Source organism: Choloepus didactylus, chromosome 2, assembly GCF_015220235.1.
Source record: "Choloepus didactylus isolate mChoDid1 chromosome 2, mChoDid1.pri, whole genome shotgun sequence".
Classification (NCBI taxonomy): Eukaryota; Metazoa; Chordata; class Mammalia; order Pilosa; family Megalonychidae; genus Choloepus; species Choloepus didactylus.
The window spans coordinates 231,836,363-231,862,528 of record NC_051308.1 but is presented as its reverse complement, the minus strand read 5'-3'; the positions used below and the strand labels follow the sequence as shown (position 1 = coordinate 231,862,528).

Below are 26,166 nucleotides of genomic sequence, written 5' to 3'. Positions count from 1 at the left end.
CCAGGACAAGACTCTCTGGAAGACGTGGTATAACTCCTGGCTTCCGTGAGGGCAGCGCTGGGTGCAGGGACGGGCGGAGCGGGCAGGAGCTCTGGAGCACCAGGAGGTAAGGGAGAGGCCCAGAGGTGTGCTGGAGCCGGCTTCCCCAGCCCCGAGAGCCGATGGCGCCCATCTCTTCTCAACTCCATTGTAGCTTGAAATCAGCCGTGGTGGGAGTATTTACACCATGGCAATCAGCAAATGCTAGAAATCTGGTCTTTGGTTTCCCCTGGACAGCTGGTTTTTAACCATTTACCAGCACACCCTGGAGACACACCCACCTTGGAGACAAGCAACCTTTTCCAGAGCTTTGCAAGGAAGCTCCCCCAACTGTCCCCTATATGTGGGGGTCCTGTTCCCGATATTCAACACCAATATTTACCAGGACCCGTGCAGCAGGGGGTGGGAGTGGGGGACTTTGGGGCATGGTGAGGCTGGTCCACCCAGCTCGCAGAGACAGCTCAGTCCGGGAGGGGCTGTTGTCTGGGCCCAGGCTCCCTCCACCCCCCTCCTGAGTGGGTGCTCACTTCTCTCTGCTCCGAGCATGGGCATCACTCATGAAGTCAGTCTTGGCTTCCAATAGGGCTTCCCCCATTCCAAGCAGTGGGATTAGAGGCAAGTCACTTCACTCCTCTGCACCTCCAGCTCTTCCTCTGTACCCCGGTGCTGGACGTGGGGGCTGTGAGAATTAAATATGACAATATCAGAGCATGCTTAAGCCAAAACTCACACCCACTGAGCATCTTCTATGCACCAGGACTTTGGCACATGTTACCACAATTCACCCTCATGATGACCAGGCCTCATAGAGTGGGTGTCCAACACCATCATCTCTCCTTCCAGATGAGGAAACTGAGGCTCAGAGCCATAAATTCCATGCCCAGAGTCACACTGGGAAGCTGGTAAGTGTTGGGAACTAGACCTGTCTGATGCCAGGCCTCTGCTGTTGCCTGACACCCAGCACCAGGCTTGGCACACCAGCCGTGAGATTCTGGCATTCACACCCCTTTCCCAGGTGGCAGGCGTGCTTGCTACGGGGGCCACACTCCCAGTTTGGAAGCAATGGTCGTGTCTCTCCTTCTGCAAAGAGGGTCACCCATCCCAAGTTAATTGCTGGCCTTGGAGCAGGAAGGGATGCCTGGGGATTGGAAATGGAGCCCCAGCCTCAGCCAACAAGCAGAGCAGTGGAGCTTCCCCAAAACCAGGCACAAGGCTGCTTTGCAGGCTGATGCTGCTAGTCCCACACCTGCCGTCTGGCTCGCTATTGGCCCTTCCTCTTTGGAGCCATTTTACTGAGATGAAAACATACCCATGTATATGTGGTGGGGATCTGGGATGGCTGAAATATCAAATTAACAGTGCCAGTCTGAGAACTGCCAGATTGGAAGTAATCAGGAAAGGGGTGAGAAGGGAAGAGGCCCAGGTATCACCAGTACTTGGTCTGGTCAAGTGCTTCCCTTCAGCTACACACAGATCAGAATGAAACACTCTCCAGGGATTAAAAATGGAGATGTTTGTTACCAGGCAGGTAGCTGCAGCACCCACAGTGCCTTGGCTCGAGAAGATGTGGGCCAGACAATGTGACCTCCCTAAGGCACCAGCAGCCTGCCACACCTCCCCAAGAGGATTGCGCTGTCTTCCGGGGACCTCCAGGAGCCACTGACCATAACAGGCAATGGCAGCTTCAGGGGACTTGGGGAGAAAAAGCCGTCACCTGGAAGATTTGGGATGATTAACTCTGGGCACCTAAGCAATTCAGCATCTAGACTCCAAGAAAAGGAGAGAGAGTGGCCATCCATCCACCCACCCATCCATCCATCCATCCTTCCTTCCTTCCTTCCTTCCCTTCATCTACCCATCCATCCATCCATCCTTCCTTACTTCCTTACTTCCCTTCATCTACTCTTCCTTCCTTCCTTCCTTCCATCCATCCATCCATTCATTCATCCATCCACCTATCCATCCATCCATACATACATACATACATACATCCACCCATCCATCCATCCATCCATCCATCCATCCACCCACCCACCCATCCATCCATCCTTCCTTCCATCCATCCTTCTTTCCATCCATCTCTCCATCCATCCACTCGTCAATTCCATAAACTCTTCTCTCTTCAGGGCCTTGCATTTACTTTTCTCTCTAGCTGGAACACTTGCCTTTCAGATGCCCACATAGAGGATTCTTCTCATTGTTCGGGTCCTAGCTCAAATGGCATCTCTTCAAAGAGACTTTTCCTGACAATCTATTTAGAGCAGCTCATCTCTTGCACCCCCATGTTTAACACCCCTTCTTAGCACTTATTTCTACCTGAGGTTATCTTATTTATCTGTTTTGTTACTTGTTCATTGCTGAATCCCTCCTCTACCACTAGAAAACCAGTTTCATATTTAATGCTGCATACTCCAATTTGCAAGAGTGGGCAAGTGAGCAAGTGGGCAAGTGAGTGAAACATTTGCTGAGCACCTACTTGTTCCAGGTCCTGTGACTGGTCACTTGGGCCCCTCTTTGTAACAGAGGTATGAGCATGGCACTCAGACAGCCTGGTGTATCAGGGAAGTCTTCCCATAGGAGGTGGCATTTGAGCTGAGTTTTGAAGGAAGGATAGGAATTTGGGGGGTGGGGGGACAGCCATGGGATAAAGGGCATTCCAGAAAAGGGGAATAGTGTGGGCAAAGGCCCTGGTGGGGAATGTCTCAAGCATAAGAGCAGAGTGATGTGTTCAAGTTGTATCTTCAGAAGATCTCTCAGCAGCACTGGTGTGAATGGATCGAAGCAGGTGGTTGGCACCATGGCCAGAGAGAGAACACTTCGGAGACTTTTGGCAGGAAGCAAGGTTAGGGAGGGATGAGAGGCTGTTGTGGATGTGAGTGTTATTAAGGGGGCAGAATAGAAAGGATTCAGGGTGAGAGCAATGGCATCCGGTTTCTCTCTTGAGCAACTGGATGGATCCTGGGGCCCCACTGAGTTCAGAGAGCCAGAAGCAGAAACAGTGGGAGGAAGAATTCTGTTCTGAGTCTGTTGAGCTTGAAATGCCTGCGGGACCTTCCCACATCACCGGCTCACCCCTCCTCTGAGCACTGCCCAATTTCAGGAAGGACAGAACCTGCTGGCTTGGGGGAGGCCTGGAGGGGAATGGGGCAGGGGTGGTCGTGGACAACAGTCCCCTTGATTCCTCCTTCAGAGGTTGGAATGGAGGGAACCTGGAGGACATCAGGCCATCATCTTCCAGGTGAGAAAACTGACGTCTACAGAGAGGATGTAATTTTCTGCATCACTCAGGAAAAGCTGTGTTTGCCACATTAACAAACAATCTCCAAATATCATAGGTTCTAACCACAGCATTTATTTCATGTCTGCGGCAGGTCAGCTGGGGGTCTAATCTACGTCCACCTCTTCCAGGCCTCAGGCTGATAGGGCAGCCAGTCCCCAAGCCAAAGGGGAAAGAAAGCCTCCAGAGGGTCTCCCACCAGCTATCATGACACCCATATCACACCCCAACGCATTGCCTAGAGGCCATCCACAGCTCCCCAACCCCAAAGGGGAGAGAACATGCAGTCTTCCACATGCCCAGGAGGGAGATCTGGAAATGTTTGGGCAACTGCACTGGTGAGCTTGCAGCTCAAGTCACACCCCATGAGTCAGTTGGGAAGCCAGCACCCCTAACGGAACTGGCTCGGCGCTGCCAGTGTGCTAAATGTCCCACACGCATCACCCATTTAATCCTCACAATGGGCCAATGGATAAGGCACCACTACTGTATCCAGTCGACAGTCAGGAACATCGTGGCTCAGAGAGGAAATATGTCTTGGCCAAGATCACCCAACTGGTAAAGGGTGGAGCTGGGATCCAAACCCAGAAAGAAAGGCTGGACCACCCAGAGGAGAAATCCAAAAAAATGGCCCTGAAACCCTTTCTGCCTCTTCAATACTCTGCAACCTCAAACACATTGCTGGTCCTCTCTGCATCTCGCTGTATTTTTCCTGTGCATTGCAGCCATCTCCAACCTCAGTGCTCGTGGGAGTAGATGGTGAGAGTGAATTTCATCTTAAAATGTGTCAAGCTGTGTGTGCAGTGAGAAAAAAAGTGTCATACACTTTCCAGGTGTTTTTATTGGAAAAGAAAGGTACAAAGTCCAGAGTCACGCTGTCTTCCTAAGTGGGACAAGGCTAGCCAGCTGGAAAAATGACAGCTCCAAACCAGCTCTCAGTGTTAATTGCGTCACAGCCCATACCCCCAGGTGGAGAAACACGGATGCAATTAACATGGAGCCCATGACCCCCAAGTGCCTGCTCTGTCATCATCCATTGGAATTAACACCACCGTCCCCAGCCACCACTCTTCACAGTGCCACAGCCCACCCTCTCAAAAAAGACAAACTTGCAGGGCTTTCCATGTGCCAACACCAGGCTGAGAGCTTTACATGTAACCTGCATGCTGCTGCCTATTTTGCTCACCATGGTGTGCTCTGTACCCCTGGTGCCTGGCAGAGTGCCAGGCATGCAGTAGGTGCTCAATAAATGTCTGGGAATGGATGGATGATGTCCCCAAGTCTTTCCAGTTTATGGATTCAGCTGTTCTTTAATAGTCAAATAATAAGTCTCCAGGCATATGAAGAAAACACCTGTTGCTCCAGTCCCCCATTCCAGGAAATCCATCTCACTCAGACTTCCTGCCACCTGGTTCTTCTCCCCACCCTGGCTTGTGCCAGCCCAGATGTGGAACACAGCCCCTTTGCCTTGATCACTCCCAGGTCCCACTAGGGCAAGACACATCCATACATATATCCAAAGTTTGTTGAAGATTTGGGGTGCTGATGGAAGAAAACTGCATTGCTCTGAAAAGGAAAATCAAGCACCTCAATTTTGAAAATCTTTCTTCCAGTCCCACCTGTGGAAACTTTCACTGACAAGTTCCCTGACCCTGATCCTGCGCCCACCTCTCTCCCCTTCCTCGCCTCTCTTGCTGCCAGCCTCCACTCCCTGGCAGCCACCCGCTCACGTCTCATGCAGATCAGTTTGTTTTTTAGCCCTTTACCGGAACTCCCCCGGGTCCACTTTTACCTATCCAAAAACTCACTCAAGCATTCTAGTAAACATCAGCATTGTCAACCCTGGCATCCCAGAGTCCCAGTGGAAACTTTGACATAGCTCTTTCTCCTCGAACACGAAATTCTTGGACTTGGCTCTTGGTCCAAGTGGCATTTCATCTTCACAATAACCATCTGAGATAGGTGCAGTGTCACTGCCATTTTACAGAGGAGGAAACTGTGGCACAGAGGAGTGAGGTGACTTGCCCAAGGTCACCTGGTTGCTGAGTCATATAACCAGGTTTCAGTGCAGCTCTGTGTGAGCCTGAGGTCCGTGCTGGCATCCACCTGTCATGCAGCCCACGCTGTGCTTTATTGCCCCACCCCACCCCCAAGATCCATGCCCACTAACAAAGAAAATGCAGGATGCAGAAGAACCTTCTTGAGCAAACAAGACTCTGGAGGGACTGGGAAGGCTGTTGGGTTTAGGGATGGGATAGAGGGGCAGAAGCTAGAGAACTAATCTTTACAGGGCATCTGCTGTGTGCCAGGCACCAACTGGGCACTTTGCACATAGTATCCCATTAATCCTGATGGCAATCTTTTTTACCAACATTTTACAGGTGGGAGAACCAAGGTCTGTAGGTCACACAGCCTTGTAAATGGCCAACCTGGGACTTGAAGTGGTATCTCGTAGGCTCCATCCCTCCATCACCACAGTCTCCAAGAGGCACTCCTCTCAAGGTAAGCCTCAGTGGAGAGAAGAGGTCAAATCTTTTTTTTTTTTGGCAGCAAATCCAGCCCTGTTCTCACACGATGCTCTGTGAAGGGAGGGCAGTGCCCAGACAACACGAAGCAACTGGTCTACCCAACCTGTCTCTACTTCTGCACAGAGCTGATGTGGGTCTATTGCCCACCTCTGCAAACCCACCCTTCATGTCCTTTCCCATCTGTCCCAACAGACAGTTCTAGCATCCTGCTCCATGGGCTTCTGCTCTTGGTCTCATCCATGTGGCACAGACTTTGGAGTGAGACTTTAGGTTGAATCCCGATTTTGACTGTTGATAAGTGACTACCAAGTAAAGAACCAAAAGGCTATGGTGTAGAAGCTCATAAACTCACAGAAGCTTGTGGATAGGTTCACAGGCATGAAAACGTCATCTGGTCCAGTCTTCTCTCTCCACTCTGATAACATTATCCACATTATACAGACAAGACAATCGAGGCCCAGAGATTTTCTGTGGCAAATGGCAAGGAGGAGACTAGAACCTGGCTCCTAGGCCAGTGGGCTTCCCATGGGGTCCAACAGAGCCCCTGACTCCACAGAGAAGCAACAGGGTCACCCTGAGGAAGAGAAAGGAAGCACAGAGGGCAGGTTCTATCTGTCGGCCCAACTCTGCTTTTATCTCTATATATGTTGGGGCTCCATGTCAGGTTTTATTTGAAAAACTGATTGCTGCTCAAAGGAAAATCCAAAAACCAAGGCACTGCAGCTCCAGGGAGAGATCAGAATGGCCTTTGAGGGATGAGAAGGTCAAGATGACAGTGGCTAAGCCTCAGGAAATCAGCTATCCAAAAAGCATGCACCTGATTTCATCTACAGAGTATCTTCTCCACCCCAAAGACCTTTTCATATTTTCTCTCCTCCATTGTCTACTCAACTCTCTCTCCCCGCTCACTCTCAGCTGATGACTTGCCCCCTATCTCATAGAGAATATGAGAGCGATTAGATGTGAGCTCCTTCATCTTCCCACCACCAAGACTTCCTCTTGCCCTGTGGGATTTACCCCCTCCTCTAAACCATCTCCTGAAGTGCCACTCCCCACCCCAACACACACATCCCCTGAAGACCAGGCTCTCCACTAGGACTCTGGGTCCCAGGGACACTCCCCCACACACACCTCTTTGTGCTAACCCATTTCTCTCCCACATCTTCCGCCTCTCTTTCCGGGATCCTTCCTGTTAGCATTCAGAAATGTTCTACCAACTCGAACTCAGAAAAAATCCTTCCTTTGACCCCTTATCCTCTATAGGGCCCACCATACCCTCTGTTCCCCTTCACAATCAAGCAACACGAGAGTCGTCAACAAGGACCCTGTCGCATGGCTGCTCCTCTCAGCTTTTCAGCCTTCCCTCCTCACCAGTCCAACCAACAGCTCTTGCCAAGGCACCCAATGGCTTCCATGTTACCAAATCCAATGGGCACTTTCTGTCCCCACCTGCCTTGAGCTCCCAGCACATCCAGCACAGTTGACTCCTCCCTCCTCCCTGAGACTTTCTTCCTTGGGCTCCTCTAACATCAAACTCTTTCCCTCCCTCCCTCCCTGGCCACCCCTTCTTGGTCTCCTCCGCTGGTTCCTTCTCCTTTTCCCAGCCCAAGGATAGGCCTTTGGACTGAGTCTAGAAACTTCTTCTCTTCCCCCTCTACACTTTTTCTTTAGACGATTTCATCCACACCCTTGGCTTTAAACCACCTGCTCACTGATGACTCCAAAATTTAGTCTCTGCCTCCTACGTCTTCTGACACACATGCTCAGTGCCGCCAGCCTGCCTCAGGATTCCACTGGGGTGTCTCAGAGGTGGCTTACTCTGGCTGGGACATAACTGGATTCTTGATCTTGCTCCAGCAGGTATTTTCCCCAACTCCTCAGGCTCCATCTCCAGTCCTCTGTCCAGAAACTTGGAAGTCATATTTGAGGCCCCCATGCCCTCAGCATGCCCTGTCCGACCCCTCAGCTACCTCTCAAAGCAATCTGGAACCATCTGCTCAATTAGCCAGTCACTGTGCCACCTCCCTAGCCCAAGCCACCATCATGTCTCACTCGGACATTGACTCTGTCCCAGCCCCAGCTCTCCCTGCTTCCTCTATTACCCTCCCTCCAATCCACTCCCAACAGAGCAGTCAGAGGCTATTTTGAAAATGAGATCTAGTCCTGCTCCTTCTCAGTTCAACCCCATAACACAGCTTCTGAGGCCCTGATGATCAGGCTACCTTCAACCCAGATTCACTCTAAGCCACTCTCTCCCTTGATGTCTATACTGGGACTCCCTTCAGCCACACTTTCTCTTGCCTCAGGACCTTTGCACATGCTAATCTCCTTTCCTTTCCCCATTTCCAGTTTTACTGGCTCAGTCCTACTCATCCTTGGTGGGGATGGGGGCAGGAGGAGTCTCAGCTCCACACTAAGTTAAATGGCCCTGTCTTGAAACTTCTCTAAGGCTTACTTCCCCCTTGAACTTGCCCAAGCGATGCCTGACTTCCCCACTGGATTGGGGGTTCCATGAGGTCAGGAGCTCCTTCTGTCTTATTCTAAACATGACACCCAGCACTATGCACCACGCTCCACCCCAAGCTCCTAGGCGGTGTCCAATAAATGCTCACTGGGTGAAAAACAAGCTAAACCAATGCACAGAACTCTCAAGGGGCTGCCTTGGGGAACCTCACAACCACACGAGGCTGGGCAGAGATCATCCCCACCCCACAGATGGGAAAGCTGAGGCTTAGAGAGAGCAGTGACTTGCCCTCTGAGCACACAGCCAGGAGGCAGCAGGCCGAGACTCAGACCCAGGTCCATTCAGCAGGCCCCAGGCTCTCGACCAGGCTGCCCAGGCCAGAGACAGTATCTCAGTGACCTCCCCCTCTGCCCGACTTTGATGACCGGTTCCAATTAGAGTGACATCATAGGCGGCGATAGATCCACAATTGGTTATAGATTTAATTAAGCAAACCCTGTCCCAAACCATCACTTGTATAATTGGCCTCATAAGACACATTTTCCTTTGCCGTTCGGTAAGAACTTAAATTGCCAGGTCAGCAGTTCTGCCTAAAGTCAGAGCCATCACCTGGCCATGAATATCAGCAAACCCTCCCAGCCCTGCTCCAGGCACTGGAGTCACCAGCCCTCACCCAGAGGTGGGCAGGGGGCAGCGGAAGGGATGGAGGCTCAGGAAGGGGAGGGGAAGGGATGGGCTCCCGGCCAGGTGACCAGTAGGTGCGGGAGCTAAAATTGAAATTCGGTCCACTTCTCTGGCCTCACACCCCACACTGCTCACAACTGTTGTTTGTTTATCTGTTTGTTTAACAAATGTGTCAAAGCTTCCCTGAAACTTACCACTTCCTCCCATCCCAGCTGGAGAAACAATAAGCTTCTCTTTAAGTAGAACTGGACTGTAGTACTTACCACGGTGCATTTGCACCTGTTTACTCTCCCTGTCGCTGCACCTCAACCTCCAACCGTGAGCTCCTGGGGGGCTAGGATTGCATTTATCTGGTATCAAAGGTGCCTGGCACAGCCTGAACCAGAGGGAGCAGATCCTACGGGGGAGCTTCCTGGATGGAGTTGTTGCTTTCAGAGCAGTCATCTTGTATATTATTCATAGAGAGAGGGCTGGAATATTTATGAATGAAATGATGAGATGTTTGAGATTTGCTTTACAATAATATAGGATGGGGATGAGGGGAAGTAGATGGGGGTAAAAAGGCCAGGACTGGCCTGGGTTGGTGGTGGTTGGGGCTGGGGGCTCCTTAGATGCTCTGTCCATTTTCACATAAGTTCAAAACCCTGCCTAATCAAAAATGTTTAAAAATAAAATATCCTTCCCCAAATACTAATCATGGTGGTGGTAGTAGCTAAAAGTGGAGGTAGAGGTGACCATCTGCTGGTCACTTGCTATGTGGGAGGCACTGGCCAGGCCCTTGATGTGCGTCATCTCATTCAATCCTCCCAACACCCCAACGGATGTGACGTCCAGAGGTTCAGAGACAGAGATGAGACACTCGAACCCAGATCTGCCAGGAGCCACTGTCCATGGTCCCTGTCCCTGTGCCACATTGCCCAGTGCCGGCCATGCCTGGGGCCTCCTCACCCATAACCCAGGGAGGGGCCCTTGCAGCCAGCACCTCAGCCCCTTGAAGAATCCGTATCTGTATCCATGAAGGAAGGTGATGATGATTTGGGGAGTCACCGGGAAGTCATTTGGAGCTAAAATGTCATGGGCCAGTTGGCAAATGCTGTCTTGGGCCAAAAACAAGATGCAGCTGTAAAGTTCTGACCATCTTCCTCCTGCATAGTTCTGAAGTTCACCCCTGTCCCCACCTTGGCCCAGGTGTCAGTTTTGCTCACTGTCCCCCTGGTCACCTGCCTCCTACCGGGCCACAGGCAGGTCAGGCCTTCCCACAGTCACCAGGGAGCTCAGTCTAGAACCCACACTGATCATACTTGACCTGAAGCCCTTCACCTGCTTCCTGGGTCCCGGGGAATACAACCAGACTCCTTAGCCCTCCAGATTTGGGTGACATTTCTGCTCCCTGCCCTCCCACCCCTGATCTGCCAGCCTCATTTCCCTCCCTCTCCCCCCATCCCATGCACTCTTCTCCCCACCCCAACTGGGATGAACAATTTTCAGGCAAGCAAAAGGCCCAGATTCTCATATCTGGATGGCTTTACATGTCCTGTTACTCCATGTAGTTTGAACAATACTTCTCTCCTCAGCTGCCACCTCCCTCAACCTGACAAGCTCTCCTCACCCTCCAAGACCCAGCTCAAGTGTCACCTCCTCCAGGAAGCCTTCCCTGACACCCCAGGCTGGGATGTACGTTTCCACAGTGCACTTATCTCTAGCCCTGCACTCAGTCCCCTGGGTTGTCCCTCACCAGCCAGGGAACTTCCCCAGGGCAGAGCCCCACCTCTGGGCCCCCTAGCAACTGACATTGGGCCTAGCACACAGTAGGTGCCAAATAGACCCTGGTTATACAATCACGATCTGGTCATTTAGCCTCTAAGCCTCAGTTTCCTCATCTGTAAAGCAAGAGTAATTGTACTTACCCCATAAGGGTGACATTCATTCTGAAAATACTATTGAGCCCCTACTATGTGCCAGGTTTCAATCTAGGCCCTGGGTTTACAGCAGGGAACAGAGCTGACAAAACTCACATGGAGCTCACATTCCAGCAGGGGGAGACGGACAAGAATTATATAAACAAGTACGGTGTATGGGATATCATATGGTATTACAAAAAATAAGGCAGAGAAGGGTGCTGGAGATGTGCAGGAGGAGAGAGGCGAGGTAGCCATTTAAAATGGTTTGGTCAGAAAAGGCTTCCCCGGGTGACATTTGAGCAAAGTCCTGATGGAGGTGAGGGGTTGATCCATCCGGGATCTTGGAGCAGAGCACATGGGCAGTGGGGATGGCCAGTGCAAAGGCCCTGGTGTGGGAAGGTGCCTTACGAGAGCCAGATGTGGAGCAGAAGCTGGGTGTGTTCCCAGGTGACGAGCCATTGCCTTGGAGTAAAACCATTCTGAGCAGCCGAGCTACAGGTGCTGAGGGCCAGGCTGGCGGCGAGCGGGCACAAGAGCACAGCGCAGAGCCTGGTATGCAGAAATCACTTACTACACATTGGCTGTGTGTGCTCTCGTCATCCTGAGCATCATCGCTGTTTTCCTGATTATTAAGGCATGGATGTTATCTGGTTCTGACGACGACAGTTTCTGGAAACGTTCTGCATGCTGGAGCTTCTCTTGAAAGAGCCCTTGGCCTCAGAGGAGACTTCCTTGAAGCACAATTGTTGGCAGGCACGAGCTCAGCCGTGCCTCTTTAGAAACAACATGGAAGTCTCTTCACCTGGTGCAAAGGCTGGGGACTCACTAGGGAGCCCTGCTGAGAAGAGGCTTGAAACAACAGCTGCAGCGGGCAGCAGACAACACCACCAGGGCAAGTGCAGTGTCATCGTGTGCACTGGTGGGTGGAATGGAGGGCAAGGGCAGCCGAACCCAAGGGGGAAAGTATCTGGGCTGAGAGTTCCAGGCTGAAGGGGGCTTCCCTTGTGCCTAGAAGTGCCAGGTAAGCTGGAGGGAAGTGAGGCAGCCTGGAGGTCTGCAAGGCAAGGACAGCCAGGGCTCCCTGCCTTCCTGTGCACACAGGCTGTAGAAGCTTCCAGGCCCACTACATGTCCAGGGCTGACCCTCAGCCAGGACAGAGAGGAAGGGTTCACAAAAGGAGCACTAGGAGAAAGGGAAGGAAGAAGAGGGAAAGAAGGGAGCAGCGGGAGAGAATGAGGGGTTAGCTTCTAGGAGCAGGATGTGTCTGGAGGTATCTGGTAATCTGATGGAGGAGACAGAACCCCTGCACCAGGGGCTCCCAGTCTGATGGGCGAGGCACAACCCTGCCACGAAGTGCTTATGGTCTGATGGGAGAAACACAGTTCCCCTGCCTCTCTGCCCTCTGCTCTCCTTCCCAACTGCACCCCAGAAGACTTCCACAGTGGGGAGAACCCCCTAAAACAAATCACTGACATGGAATGCCTTCGTTCAGAAATCAAGGTCAAGAAGTGGCTGGTGACTTCCATGGAAAGCATCTTCTAAGGGAGTGATCGGGGTTTGTTTTTAAATTCCAAGGAGAACCAGAGGGGAAAGAAAGAAAATGAGCCTCAGCAAACCCAGAGAGACTTCAGTAGAGCTTTGTCTTAATAGAGGTTTGGGCTTTTTTCTAATCACAAAATTAAGACATGCTCCTTCCAAAGTCCCAACACTATATAACAAAGAAGAGGGGAGAAATCCCAGAATATTTGTTTATCTTTCCCTCCCATCTTTACCCTAAGCATTTTTACACTGTTGAGCCACACTGCCTCGTCTTCATTTAACAGCAACTTGTGGAGGTCCTACTATGCACCAGGTTTGTTCTGGGCACAGAGGATAGGGCAGTGAACAAACAAACTAGCTCCCTGCCCTCGTGGAACTGACAGTCTGGTGGGAGACTGGCAAGATACAAATAATCACACACATAAAATACTTTCAGCAAGCGACAAATTCTATGAAGAAGACAAACCAGGGGAATGACAGAGAATGAGAGAGGAATGGAACAACTTTTGGCAAGGTGGTCAGAGAAGGCACCTCCTGGGGAAGAATATTTGCAGTGAGCCAATCACGAGAAAATTCAGCGCATTCCAGGCAGAGGCAAAGGCTCAGAGACTGGAACACACTTGGTGTCTTCAAGGAACAGAAAAGAAATGCCACTGGCACTGGAGGCAAGTCCCTGTGTTATTACTAACTCAGGAGGAACCTCTTAGACATCAAAAGGGGGGACTGGGGGATTTTGTCCTCGAGCAGGCGTGGGCAGCCACGCAGCCTGAACTTATTCTAGAAGTGTAGAGTGGACTGAGGCTTAGGAACCGTTTGCTCTCCAGCTTCTCTAACTAGGGAAGGTGTTTCGCTGAGGGTGCACAGCTGTGTGCCAGGATGAGGTTGGCTGGGAGCTAGGAAAGCGACCTCTAGACCAGCCTCTGTTTTAAGCACAAGGAAAACCTTAGCTCATTTAACCTACGTAACAGCCCTGTCGAGAAGGTGCTGTTACTCTCCCATTTTACAGATGAGAAGACCAAGGCCCAGAGCTGGGAAGTGTCTTGTCCAAGGAGACCCAGCTGGTCAGTGGCAGGCAAGGATGCAAACCCAAGCTGTCTGGTTTCGGAGTCCTCATTAAACTACTAACTGCTGCCTCTGCTGATCCAGCCAGAGGATATAAATAATAAACACACCTCGTCCCGGAGCTTCCGTTTTGCTGGATGACTTAGAGAAAAAATGTTAAGTAATTTAACTGATAAGTTCTCTAACACATTATTTCATACCAAAAGAAACATAGAGTGATAACAGAACACAGGGCAAAATTTGCATGAATTTTTAAAAGAATACTCAAGGCTGAAAATACTCTGGCCTTTTCCGATGGCATGAGAGCAATCTACCATTCTACAGATGAGCAAACTGAGACCCAGAGAGCAGAGAAGACTCATCCAGGGTCCCCAGGGCATCTCCCAAAGGCACTAGGCTGCACCCTGAGACTTGAGACAAGGCAAGCCAGTCACTGGCAGCCTGAGAAGGTGAAAGAAGCCAGAACGAGGGGACCAGACATCGCCGAGCCATCGCTGCCTCTTGGCCGGCTGGGACAGATACACCCAGCACGGCCCTGGGAGTCTAAAATGAATTTCCATTTGCCAGGACCAAGTGGTGTTGGCTCAGCAAGACATCACCCAGAACCGGAGGCTCTCAACTTACTTTGGTAATGCAAACAGGACACCCACACCCAGGGCTCTGTGAAAACACCCCAGATGAGAAAAGACAGACCCTGAGCCCAGCCAGGCCACCACCCCAGCCTCCGTGCAGAGCAGGGAACAGAGGAACACGGCAGGTAAAAAGCACTGGGGCAGGCAGGACTGGGTCTGGGAGAAACAGACAGACAGAACCGATAGGCAATGGACAGATGGACGAGTGGGTGCATTCCAAATAGAGAGCTGGATTATATATATCAAATAGATATTGTACCTATCAGGGATCAATCAGACAAGATTTTATGTATGTATGTGTATGTGTGTGTGTTTATATATCATACAGATCAGTATATTTTGGAGAAACACAGATTAGATGTTTCAGGAAGAGAGACAAATTCGGTGGGCTCTGGTGCTGGCTGGTACCAACACTAGAAAGTCAATTATTCACATCTTTTTCCAACTCTGTGTTTAATGACATTGTATCGACTACCTGAAATCAGCCTTGGTGACGGTGTCTACACCATGGAAATCTGCACACACTACAAACCAGAGCTTTATTTTCCTCAAGACAGCTGGTTTACCAGCACACCACTCTTCATATATTATACATAACAAGTTGGATGGATTTTATATATATATATATTGTGTACATACATATATATATACTACTATATATACATATACTACATATAATACTATGTATCGTAGACATCTATATATAGTAAATAGATCATGCTTATGAAATAGACAAACAGAAAATTATATACATACACCATAAATACACACATATAATTTATATTTTATTGATCCTTTAGAAGTTCTGCTATTCAACCGTTTTGATCTCTAAAAAAAGGCAATATATGGTTTAACTTGACAAGTAATAACATAATTATAAAACATGCCTATAGCTCGGGCAAGATGGCGGCATAGAGAGGAGTGAAAGCTAAGTAGTCCCCCTGGAACAACTACAAAAAACCAGAAACAACTAGTAAATAATCCAGAATAACTGCGGGGGGACAAACGAGACCATCCACTCATCATACACCAACCTGAATTGGGAGGAATGCCCGAGAACACAGCATAAAATCTGTAAGTAACACCTGCGGAACCAAGTCGTGAGGCCCCCTCCCCTATAGCCCAAGCTGCGGAGCCGCGTGGTGCCACAGAGAAGCTCTCTCCCAGCAAGCGAATACAGCTCAGCTGAGCTCCAACTGGGGTTTTAAGTAGCGAGTGTGAACTGCTCACTACAGGTACTCATCCCCAAAAACAGACAGAGGCTTTGGGTGACGACTGACCTGGGAGAGCCGGAGGGTAGCCTTGGACTGGGTCTGAAGGGGACTGTTTCTTCTTTGGCTCAGTGGAGAAAGCCCAAGTCATTTTCAGTTTCCAGGGCTGTGAATCGGGGAAGGGCGGAGACAGCACAAGCAGAGAGCGAGACCATTGAAATGCTAATGACCTCCACCTGAGGGGTCTGTCTTCTCTAGGAGGAAAGGGGTGGGGCCCTTTCCATTCAGAACCAGACCCCAGAGCCGGGGGGAACACGGCCATACCTCCTCACACCAGTCAAGTATTATAGGCTAACAGGCGTCACCTGCTGGGCAGAAAAGCCCAGTGACCTGAGGCATCAAAGGGTGGAGCAATTTTCTAAGACATACCCTCAGGGAAACCAGATACTGAATATTTCTTCCCTCTGGGACCTGAGCCTGTTCTGGTCTGGGAAAACCTGATTTGGATAACCAAGGAAACCATGCCTAGACAACAGAAAATTACAACCTACACTAAGAAAAACAAAGTTATGGCCCAGTCAAAGGAACAAATGTACACTTCAACTGAGATACAGGAATTTAAACAACTAATGCTAAATCAGTTCAAAAAGTTTAGAGAAGATATTGCAAAAGAGATAGAGGCTGTAAAGGAAGCACTGGACATGTATACGGCAGAAATCAAAAGTTCAAAAAAACAACTAGAAGAATCTATGGAAATGAAAGGCACAACACAAGAGATGAAAGACACAATGGAAACATACAACAGCAGATCTCAAGAGGCAGAAGAAAACACTCAGGAACTGGAGAACACAACACCTGAAAGCCTACACGCAAAGGAGCAGATGGAGAAAAGAATGAAAAAATATGAGCAACGTCTCCGGGAACTCAAGGATGAAACAAAGTACAATAATGTACGTATCATTGGTGTCCCAGAAGGAGAAGAGAAGGGAAAGGGGGCAGCAGCAATAATAGAGGAAATAATTAATGAAAATTTCCCATCTCCTATGAAAGACATAAAATTACAGATCCAAGAAGCGCAGCGTACTCCAAACAGAAGAGATATGAATAGGCCTATGCCAAGACACTTAATAATCAGATTATCAAATGCCAAAGACAAAGAGAGAATCCTGAAAGCAGCAAGAGAAAAGCGATCCATTACATACAAAGGAAGCTTCATAAGACTATGTACGGATCTCTCAGCAGAAACCATGGAGGCAAGAAGGAAGTGGTGTGATATATTTAAGATACTGAAAGAGAAAAACCACCAACCAAGAATCCTGTATCCAGCAAAGCTGTCCTTCAAATATGAGGGAGATATCAAAATATTTTCTGACAAACAGACAATGAGAGACTTTGTGAACAAGACACCTGCCCTACAGGAAATACTAAAGGGAGCACTACAGGGTGATAGGAGAAGACAGGAGTGTGTGGTTTGGAACACAATTTTGGGAGATGGTAGCACAGCAATGGAAGTGCACTGAACAAAGATAACTATGAATATGGTTGAGAGAGGAAGGTTGGAAGCATGTGAGACATCAAAAGAAAGGAAGGGAAAGATAAAGACTGGAACTGTGTAACTTGGTGAAATCTAGAGTGTTCAACAATTGTGATAAAATGTACAACTATGTTCTTTTATGAGGGAGAGCAAGCAAATGTCAACCTTGCAAGGTGTAAAAAATGGGGAGGCATTGGGGGAGGGATGCAATCAACGTAAACTAGAGACTGTAACTAACAGAATCATTGTATCATGCTTCCTTTAATGTAACAAAGGTGATATACCAAGGTGAATGCAGATAAGAGGGGGGAATAGGGGAGGCATGTTAGACACTTGACATTAATGGTGTTGTCTGACTCTTTACTCTACTTTGATTTAAGATTATTTTTCTTTTTGCTACTTCCTAACTGTCATTTTTTTTTCCTCTTTCTTTTGCCTCTCTACCTTATTTGACTCTCCCTCCTGCCTTGTGGAGGAAATGTAGATGCCTTTATACAGATAGTGGTGAAGGTGGTGAACACATAAATATGTAACCATACAGAGAACCATCGATTGTTTACTTAGGATGGAATGTATGGTGTGTGAACAAAACCATCTAAAAAAAAATGGGCTGATGACAAAACCTCAAGGGCAATATACTGAGTGAAATAAGCCAGACACATTAGGACAAATATTGCAGGGTCTCACTGATAAGAACTAATTATAATATGTAAACTCATAGACATGAAATATAAGGTACCAAGATATAGGACAAGGCTTAATAATGGGGAGCAGTTGCTTAGTATGAACAGAATGTTCAACTAGGATGAACTTAAGTGTATGGAAATGAACAGAGGTGTCAGTAGCAAGATGTGAGAATAGCTAACAGTGCCAAATGGTGCATGAATGAGGGGGAAAGGGGAAGCTCAGAGTCATATGTGTCACCAGAAGGAAAGCTGGAGGTCAAAAGATGAGAATGTATAAAACTGAATCCTATGGTGGGCAATGTCCATGATTAACTGTACAAATATTAGAAATCTCTTCCATGAACGAAACAAATGTATGACAATACAACTAGAAGTTAACAATAGAGGGGCATATGGGGAAGAAATATATACCTATTGCAAACTATATACTACAGTTAGTAGTATTTCAACATTCTTTCATAAACAGTAACAAATTTACTATACCAACACTACGAGTCAACAATTGAGGGGGATTGGTTAGGGATATGTGAGAATTCAAGTTTCCTTTTTTCTTTTTTCATCTTTCACTTTATTTCTTGTCTGGAGTAATGAAAACTTTCTAAAAATTGAACAAAAATTAAGTGCAGTGATGGATTCACAGCTGTACGAGGGTACCAGGGGCAACTGATTGTACACTTTGGATCTTTGGATAATTGTATGGTATCAGAACGATCCCAATAAAAATTAAAAAGGAAAAAAAAAAACTTCTTGTGGTATAAAAAACATTAGGAGCGTATTAAAATGTGTCAAGTTTGTCAAAATTGTTCCCATGCAAACTTCTAAAGAAAATAAATTTCAGTTTGTCATTGTAAAAAAAAAAAAAAAAAAAAAAAAATGCCTATAATTAGAAACCATCCCAGACTGGAAATCAGAGAGACCCCAGCTCAAGAATCAACTCCACCACTAACAAGCTGTGTGACCCCAGGCAAATGGCTGGCCCTCTCTGAGTCTCTGTTTCCCTGCGGGGAATGTATGTGAGGGCACTGAGCCCCACCTCCAGGCCAGCTGGGAGGACAGCTGGAGGGAGCAGCCCACACCCGGGGCCAGAGTTTCTCAGGCCTGCTCCAGCCCCGCCAGCACCTTCTGACTGCGGGTTCATCCCCGGCGCCCGTGTGTCCCCGACGGCTCTCCAGAGGATTCGCCTAAAGGAACGGACTCTCACCCAGGGGAAGCATGACCTTTTCCAATCCACACTCCCAGCTCGAAGAGGATGAGGCGCCAGCTGACAGATGTCCCAGCCCTGGCATGGTGCTGTACTGAGTCTGGCTGGGGAGGGGCCTCACTCAGCCATCCATCAGCAGAGTGGTGACCTGTGCTGTCCCTGAGGATCCATCATTGGATCCATCATTGGATCCCTGCTCACCCATCTCTCCTGATCCTTTCAGCAAACCCCCCCAGGAGACAGGTGGATGAGAGCCTTTCCAGCAAACAGAGGCCAGCGTTTCAGCACTGGAAAGAGCTCTGGCTCTTTCCTTGGGCAGGTCCACTCCCTCTCCTAGCCTCTGTTTTCTCTCTGGTATGTTTAGCCTAAGGCATGAAAAATCAAGATTGCAGCCCTATCCTGACAGAAGGAAGCTCTCAGAGTTCTGACCTTGGTACCATGTAAAGGAATGGACACAGATTCAAATTCCAGCTCTACGACTTACTGGCTGTTTGACTTTGGGCAAGTTACTTAAACTCTCTGAATGTCAGTCTCCTCATCAGTAAAATGGAGATAGTTAACACCTGCCCTGCAGTGTTCTTGTAAGGATTAAAAGAGACCACAGCTAAAAGTGATGACACCTGTCATTTTTACACCACCAGCCAAGCACAGTGCCGTGAACTTTATGTATCATCTCATTTCTCCCTAGAACCATCCATTCTGCCCATTTTACAAAGGAGGAAACTGAGGCTCTTGGAGGTTAAGTGCCTTGCCCAAGGTGCACAGTTGGCAAGTGGCAAAACCCAGATCTGAACCCTGGCAGTCTGGCTCCGGAGTCAGGAGCTCACCCACAACACAGATAACACTGAAGTCGCTCTGTCCATGTCGGTTATTCAAGTTAACGTTGCTCATTTTGAATCCTTCCTTTTCTCAGCTAAGAAGACCTTCGGGACTAAGACTATTCCTCCAGATCTAAGCCTTGGGGCTTTGGGTCACGGCTCTGAAGGCAAAGGAGTCTATCGGTGTCTTTTGAAAGTAGATTGAACCCTTGACCAGAGATGGGTTTGCTGCTGTCCTCTGACCTGCTTGTCCTGGGTTAAGTACAGCTTAGCGTCCTGTCAATGAGTTGGGGAGATTTAAGGATGTGCAGAGACCCACGGAAGGGACAGGGAAGCTGAGGGCAGGCAGTGACACGTAAAGCAGGTGTGCACAGACAACCTCAGCTTGGTCTCCAGGGGATCCTCTAGCCCATTTCTCCTCAGACCCTACAGAAAATTAGTTTGGGGGTAAAAAGAAAGAGCCAAGCTCTGGCATCAGAGATCCAACTCAAATCAGGGCCCTCCACTGGCCAGGATGCAGGCTGTGTGACCTAGGGCAGGTGAGCCAACCTCTCTGGGCATCTGTTCATCACCAGTAAAATGGGGATGTTATTGTCTGTTTTGCAAGGCTGCGATGCGTGGAAGTGCCTGGCACATAGCAGATACTCAATAAACGGTAGCTGTCATTGTTTATATTTTATTTAGGCAAGCCACTGTCTCTGAGCCAATTACCATCAGCCTGCTTCAAATCCAGCAGCTGTTGGCCAAAATCTCTCTGGCTGGTTTCAACATACCTAGGACTTTGAATTCACCCAATGGCTTTTGAAAGAGTTGGTTGACTTTCACTGCTAGTTATTTGCCAAGTGTCTGGCCACTCAAACCGAGCCCAGAGGGTGAGTTCTTCAAAGGAACAGTGTCTGGACTGAGTAGTGTAGGTTACATTCAGGAGAAGCAGCTGTTTCTTGCACATCTGCAGAGCCGTCAGGTGTAGGATGGAATTCAAATCCCTTTCTTTTCAAAACAAGGGTCCATGGCTCCAATAGAAAATCCAGCCTGGCTTAGCCTCTGAGGCAGCTAGAGTGGCACTCAAACTATATTTGCAGAGAGGGCAGGGGGGGGCTGCTGATGGCTTGGGACCCTGCTCCAAGCCTGTCTCTTGGGCTAAGCTATCGCCATCTGAGCTGTCACCTTGTTGGACAGTTGGGGTGGCCAGGTCTGTGATGATGCTCACCTTACACCTGATGCTGAAATCATCACTGACAGGCAGGCAGGGCATCACGGGTTCATGGAAAACATCCAGAGAGGGGCCAATTCTCTGTTCCAAGCAGACCCCAACCCCACTTGGATGAGCCCCAACTTCTGGCCATCAGCTGAAAGCAAGAATGAAGCCACAGCACTTGGAGAGGAGCAGAAGAGAGGAAGGAGGCCATAGTGCTCAGGGTTTCATCAGAGGGAGCAAGTGGTGGGACGAGAAAGGAAAGAGCCAAAGTAGGAGACCTGGCAAGCAAGGTGGATTTCCTTTCCACCTCTGCTGTGTGAACTTGGGTATTCTGTTTGCCCTCTCTGGTCTTTTTCTGTCTAATCTGAGAAATCAAGAGAGGTGATAGGCTGTGAAGTGTGTAAGGCAGTGGCTGGGTTTTGTTCACGGCTGTCTCTGGAACTCCTGGGTCCGTGCTGGCACACAGCAGCCCCCCTATAAATAATTACTGAGCCAAGGAGCTTCTCCTCCATTCTTCCTCTTTACAGTTATACCATCGGCAAGCTTTTGATTAGCGAAGCATTCTATGTCCCTGGTGTAAGAAACAGTCGGTCTGGATCTGACATTAAAAGCATTGATCTCCAGCCCGTTCAGACCCTAATGAGGCAGAGACGGGCAGGGACGCCATCACTCTCGAGCCCTCTCTGGAATCACAGCTCTCCCCACTGCTGCCACCATGGGGCTGGCAGCTAACAAAGGCAAACAGGGCCTGGGGCCCAAGGCCACTGCAAACCCAAAGGCCTGCAGGGCTGGAAAATAATGGGAGTGAGGGGGACCCAGCGAGATCTGGGGTGAACTGGACAGTGTCCACCCTGCCCACCAGGACAACTCTGACTAGCTCCAGCCTGTCATTGCTGGAAGAAATGCAAGCCTGGCGCGCCCAGCTCTTATGCATATTGTTCCAAGAAGAGACGGAAATCTAGATTGTTATATGAAATCACCTGATTTTTAGGTGTTGGCAACAAATTCAACAATTTAAAAGGGGAGGTGGGGGCAAGGCCAGCAGAACGTCCTCGGGTGGGATTCAGCCTGGCCCCTGAGGTCAGGAGGGCAGAAGAGAGAGGACTCGGCCCTTGCCCTCGGCCCTATCAGTCTGATGGTGGAGACAAGCTCTGTCCCTGGCAATCCCCTCCTTCTTATGGGAAAGGCGAAAAGAGAAAGAGTCTTCCCGATACTTCTAAAGCAGAGCACAAACGTGCAGATGAGCATCGTGCAGGCCTAGACCAAGGTCCCTGAGGAGCTACAGGGCAGAGGACCCATCGGAGGCACTTGGGATGAACTGGGGAGACATCCTGACCCCTTCCTATGAACTCTGGAAGAAGAGACAGACTCTAGGGTAAGAGGGAAGCGTGTCCCAGTGGGGAGAACAAGGAACAGGGCAGAGCGAGCTGCTGGGGAGGGCGAACCTGGGAGCTGAACGGACAGACACGGCCTTAGAATGTCTGAGCCAGAACTGCTCCCCAGGATTGCCTGGTCCCACGGTCCAATACAAAGAGGGTAAAAGGCTCGAGGAAGGGAGGAACTTGCCCGAGGCCATGCAGTGAGCTGGTGGCAGAGACAGGACTGAAGCGAAGTGTCAGGAGAGCAGGCTGGGAGGAGGGAGGCCGCGAAGCCCACCCAAGGGATGGCTGCTTGGGAATTGACGTGGATGAGGTGCCTCTAGCCGGTGCTTCCCCCTCCCCCAGACACCCCCTTCCTGCTAATGTATGCTGGAGCCAGGTGGGGGGCGCCGTCTGCTGCCCCATGACTGCCCTTTGAATTAACTTTAGGCTGAGCAGATTAATAACTCGATCCGTCTTCCTCCCAACAGGCTCCAGAGGTCTGGCTGGGGTGGGGGCTGAGTGTGTTCCAGAAGGGGCTTCAGCACCAACTCTGAAGATGCCCCTGAGACAGGAGGCCTTGCCTGCCAGGAAGCAGGGCCTAGAGCGGGCTGGGGGGCCGCTGCATTGTGCAGTCCCAGTGGTGGGTCAGGTGCCCAGGGCCGGGGGCTTCCTCTCAGCAACCTTGCAAGGCCAGGGCTCTTACAACCCACTGCACAGAGAGGGCACAGGGGCTTGCTCTGGGCCATCCAGCCACGAGTGGCAGCCCTGGAATTCCGATCTTTCGGAAGGTAAACTAGATGATATAACATCCCTGCCTGGAACCTGTGGCTGACCCCTGCCCTTCTCCCCTGCCTCGTCTCCCCTCACTGCCACCCTCACCCTGGCCCTCTGTCCTTTGCCCTTGCTGTTCTCTCTTCCTGGAACATTCCACCACCATCTTTTCACCCAGCTGGAGGAATTCGTGAGTCTGCAGTGGTCGCGGGAAAGAGGGCAAGAAATCAAGCAGGAGACGACAACGGGGCTGGGTCTTGACAGGTTTGGGTGCCAGGCCAAGGAGCTTGGACTTCATTTTATGAACAGTTGGGAGGCAGGAGAGGACTTTTTTCCTCTTTGTTAATGAAGTCAGATGTCTCTGTCACATCCTTTACTTTTTTTAAGTTGAGATATCAAATGCATAAAGGACACTGGACTTAAGTGAACAATTAAGTGAACTTTTCCTGTATCTACTTCCATAAAATGTCTACCCATGTCAAGGCACAGATCACTTCCAGTATCACAGAATGTTCCCATATGTTCCTTTCCCGTCAAAACTGCCTCCCCCAAGACACTGCTCTGACTTCTGTCACTATCAATTAGTTTTACCTTTTTTTGACTTTATACAAACTAAATCGTAGAGTTTCTGGCCTGTGGCCTCCAGAGACGACTGCAATATCATAAAGAGTGTGTGTGCACAGACCTTTACAACTGCTTCAACTGATAGACTATGGCAGAAGTGTCGCTGTGCAATCTCTGGGTGGATCATAAAAATGCCACATACTGGACCACACCGTTTTGGGACAGTGACACTCGGAGCCCAGCCCCCATGCCCCGAGGAAGCTCCAGCAGCCTGGTAGAGTCCCACCGGAGAGGAATCCACCGCCCGGGCTGAGCTCCCAGCACCTGCCAGCAACAACCTGCCAGTGTGCAAGAGAGCCATCGGGAAAGAGCTCCTCCGCCAGCCCCAGTCGCGCCACCCCGAGGTTGCCATCGTTGAAGCAGAGATGAGTCGCCCACTGCATCCTGCTCAGATTGCACCTTGTGAGCAAATTAAGTTTTCTCTGTGCCACTAAGTTTGGGATGGTTTGTTACGCTGTGATAGACAACCACAACATGATCTGTGAGAGCATTTTAAGGAGAAGAGTGATGTTTAAGTCTTTTACCCTGTATATAATGAAAAACTCAACACAACCAGCTTAAGGAGTAAAAAGAGAAAGAAAGAAAAGAGGAGTACGGAGCCTCCTAGCTCAAAGAGGGTTAATTCGGGCATGGTTAGATCCAGGCCTTCCTCAGCCACCAGGACCCTGCCTATGCATTGGCTCATTCTCTGTCTCCATGTGGTGGCAAGAGGCCTGCCAGCACTCAAGGCTACATGCTCCCAGCCTCAAACATGAGCAGAAGAGGGCTGCCCCTCTCTCCACAGCCCCAGCCTGGGTCCCCTCCCATCTCCTTGCCTCTGATTGGGCCATGGGCCCATATTGAACCGATGATGATGTCTATGCTTGAACTGCTCAAGCCTGAGTCCCATGTGGGCCCCTGGAGCAGGGCTGCAGTGGGCATTGGGAGGGCAATTCCCAGGGAAAGAGAGTAGGGGGCTGGGGGGCAAAACGATGTCCACCAGGAACATTTTAAGCACATGGCTCTGGTCAGCTTAGGGCCAGAGCTCACCTGTGAGGGACACAGAGCAGGAGAGTGTGATGGCTTCATGCCAACTTTCCACAGCTGGTAACACTTGCAGGATTGAGTCCCGCCATCCCTGGGTCTCTTGTGTCCTGTTCCCATTCAAAGAACAGCATGCTCAAAACCCAGCCCTGAGATGATGAGGAAAAATAATATTTAAAGGCACCTATTAAAGATACTCAGAGGGCCCTTCGAATGTCAAACAGCTGCGAGCAAACTCTAATTTGATGATCTATGTACTAATGAATCCCAGACATGCAGATTAAATTCTCTTTAAATTGCACGTGGTTTTAAAATGTATTTCTCTCTGGCACATCTAGTTCAGAACAAGGTTAGCAAAACACCTGTGAGGCAGGTCCACGGTTCCAGGGACTGAGCAAGAGCTGAAGATACCCTGGGCTTGGCATGTGGGGAACCAACAAGCTGGGAAAAGAGGTGCATTAGCAATGGCACGGACCACTGTGAGCCAGAGCATGCAGCAAGGGCCGCCCAGTATGCATGGTTCATTCATTCTGCAAACATTTACTGAGCACCTACTATGTGCCGGGTCCTGCCCTGGGCACTGAGGACACAGCAGTGAACACAGAAGCTGCTAAGCTCCTGCCTGCATAAAGCTTGTATCAGATGAAGGAGACAGACAATAAGTAGGTAGCAGATTACTAATCAAGGCAACTTCAGCTTATAATGAGGGTTTTTAAGGAAAGAAGCGGAGAGCTGTGCTAACAAAGAACAAGGTTACAGGGTGTGATGTGGGGGGGACAGAAGGGGGGAGGTATTCTGAGAAGGCCTCCCCAAGAAAGCAAAGTCGTGACGGAGTTCCAAGGGGTGAGAAGAACTGAGCCCGGACAGGCAGCAGGAATGGTCCGTGCAAAGGTCCCACATCGGAACCAGCCTGGAGTGTTCCAGGAGCAGAAAGCAGGCTGAAAGGGAGGGAGTGTCAAAGTCCTCTTGGCTGCAACACAGAGACCTTAAATCCCGGGGCGGGGGGGTAGGGAGGGGCAGAGGTGAGCAATAGGAGGGGAGCTCACTCAACACCCGCCCCCTCCTCAGAAATTAAAAATGCATGCACCTGCCGGAGGGAAGCCCAGGGGGCTGCTGGGATTGCTCACGCTCTTTCTTGATCTGAGGCTGGTGACCCAGGCAAGCCCACTAGGAGAAAATTCCTCAAGTTGAACGTGTGTGGGATCTGGGCCCCTTTCTGTAGGTGTATTATTCTTCAATAAAATGAGAAATTAGAAACTTAGGTGCACAGGGAGTATGCTGGTTTTAATCTGTTATGCACCCAAAAAAGCCTATGCTCTTTTTTGTTGTTGTTTGTCCAATTCAGTTTTATTGAGATATATTCACATACCCTACTACAACCATCCACACAGTGTACAATCAGCTGTTCACAGTACCATCATATAGATGTGCATTCATCACCAAAATCAATTTTTGAACATTTTCATTTACTCCAAAAAAATTAAAATAAAAATAAAAATACAAGTAAAGAAGAACACCCAAAACATACCATCCTCCATCCCCCCTATTATTCATTTAATTTTTGTTCCCATTTTACTACTCATCTGTCCATATACTAGATAAAGGTAGTGGGA

The 26,166-nt window shown here is 49.5% G+C and overlaps 1 long non-coding RNA gene across 1 annotated transcript; it reads left to right on the top strand.

The window, feature by feature from the left end:
* Positions 1-24,876, top strand: LOC119520717. The gene is made up of 3 exons (XR_005214216.1): positions 1-106; positions 5,698-5,818; positions 23,085-24,876. It is a non-coding gene; the product is annotated as an uncharacterized LOC119520717 (long non-coding RNA).
* Positions 24,877-26,166: the final 1,290 nt, after the last annotated feature.